The sequence below is a fragment of the Moschus berezovskii genome, chromosome X (assembly GCF_049115385.1).
Source record: "Moschus berezovskii isolate FMDL1 chromosome X, NW_MosBer_1.0, whole genome shotgun sequence".
Lineage (NCBI taxonomy): Eukaryota > Metazoa > Chordata > Mammalia > Artiodactyla > Moschidae > Moschus > Moschus berezovskii.
The window spans coordinates 72,417,152-72,419,382 of record NC_142488.1 but is presented as its reverse complement, the minus strand read 5'-3'; the positions used below and the strand labels follow the sequence as shown (position 1 = coordinate 72,419,382).

Sequence of the window (2,231 nt, the reverse complement as noted above, 5' to 3'; positions counted from 1 at the left end):
CCAGCCCCGCTTCTTGCTCAGTAATGCACGGGAGCTGCCACAGCCACCACCTCGGTCTCGAGGAGGACAGGTAGCACCCCACTTTCTGAGCACCACCGGTTCTTCTCTAAAGTGGAGTTTCAACCATCAGTGAGATTTACAAAAGGCTATCAAATATTTGGAATACTTCCTCAGTATAAATTGCCAGAAGTGGGTCAGAGGAATGTGAAAACCTTTGCATCTTCTGATAGTCTAGCCAAGGTCCAAGAAGTAACAATCTGGCTTTTGGAAATGAATCAGGAACTGCTCTCTGTGGGCAGCAAAAGACGACAAACTGGAGGCTCTCTGAGAGGTAACCCTTCCTCAAGCCAGGCAGATGAGGAACAAATGAATCATGTGGTGGAAGAGGAACAGCAGCAGCAGCAGCAGATCAGACACCAAGAGGCAGAGCACACTGTGAAGAATGGTGAAGTTGTTGAAGCAGAACCTAGACCTGGACACCAAAATGATTCCCAGAAAGGACAGTTGGAAGGAAACAACTGATTTACTTTGGTAGATGAGGACTCCTCTGGAAACCAGGAAGAACAGGACAAAGAGGAAGAACATTCTGGTGAACAAAATAAGAAGGATGAGGAGGAAGAAGAAATGGACCAGGAAAGTAATTATTTTTATCAATCTGATGACAGCAGCAGGGAAGATGAACATGCACATAGTAACAGTGTCACAAACTCTAATAGTATTGTGGACCTGCCTATTCACCAGCTCTCCTCCTGGTTCTATACAAAGACAACAAAAATGAAAATAAAGTTGGACCATGGTTCTGAGATCTACCCTTTTTCTTTGGGAAAGCAACCATGCAAAGTCTCAGAATATGCAAGTACCACTGGGCTTGTACCATGTTCAGCAATACCAACAACTTTTGGAGACCTGAGAGCAGCCAATGGTCAAGGGCAACAACAACATGGAATTACATCTGTGCAACAACCTATAGGCCTCCAGGAATGGTTGAAAATGTTTCAGAGCTGGAGTGGATCAGAGAAATTGCCTGCTTTAGATGAACTTATTGATAGCTGTGAACATCATATGTAAAACATGTGATGCAAGTGATAGAATCCCAGTTTCAATGAGACTTCATTTCCTTGCTCCCTAAAGAGCTGGCACTTTATGTGCTTTAATTCCTGGAACCTAAAAACCTGCTACAAGCAGCTCAGGCTTGTCTTTACTGGAGCATATTGGCTGAAGACAACCTTCTCTGGAGAGAAAAATGCAAAGAAAAGGGTATTGATGAACAATTGCACATCAAGAGAAGAAAAGTAATGAAATCAGGTTTCATTAATAGTCCATGGAAAAGTACAGAATGGAAAAGTCCATCAGACAGTGCAGAATTGATACTAACTGGAGGTGAGGAGAACTCAAGTCTCCTAAGGTGCTGAAAGGACATGATGATCACATGCTTACATTTTTGTGGTAACTGAATAGTTAGTGGTCCTGATGACAACACTTTAAAAGTTTGGTCAGTAGTCACAGGCAAATGTCTGAGGACATTAATGAGACACACAGGTTGAGTATGGTCATCACATATGAAAGACAATATCATATTAGTGGAGCTACATATTGGACTCTCAAAGTGTGGAATGCAGACATGGGAGAATGTATACACACCTTATATAGTCATACTTCCACTGTGCGTTGTATGCATCTCCATGAAAAAAAGAGTTGTTAGCGGTTCTCAAGATGCCACCCTTAGGGTTTGGGATATTGAGACAGGCCAGTGTTTACATGTGTTGATGGGTCATGTAGCAGTAGTCCGCTGTGTTCAATATGATGGCAGGAGGGTTTGAGTGGAGCATATGACTTCATGGTGAAAGTGTGGGACCCAGAGACATCACTGCCAACAAAGGTCCATCTAGTCAAGGCTCTGGTTTTTCCAATAGTCATGTATGGATGTGAGAGTTAGACTGTAAAGAAAGCTGAGCACTGAAAAATTGATGCTTTTGAACTGTGGTGTTAGAGAAGACTCTTGAGAGACCCTTGGACTGCAAGGAGATCCAAATCAGTCCTGAATTTTCAATGGCAGGACTGATGCTGAAGCTGAAACTCCAATACTTTTGCCACTGGATGTGAAGAACTGACTCATCTGAAAAGACCCTGATGCTGGGAAGGATTGAAGGTGGAAAGAGAAGGGAATGACAGAGGATGAGATGGTTGGATGGCATCATCAACTCAATGGACATGAGTCTGAGTAAACTCCA

At 43.1% G+C, this 2,231-nt stretch overlaps 1 pseudogene; it reads left to right on the top strand.

Annotated features, from left to right (window-relative positions):
• The first annotated feature begins 270 nt into the window (after positions 1–270).
• On the top strand, positions 271–1,936 carry LOC129563943 (F-box/WD repeat-containing protein 7 pseudogene; annotated as a pseudogene).
• The last annotated feature ends 295 nt before the right edge of the window (positions 1,937–2,231 follow it).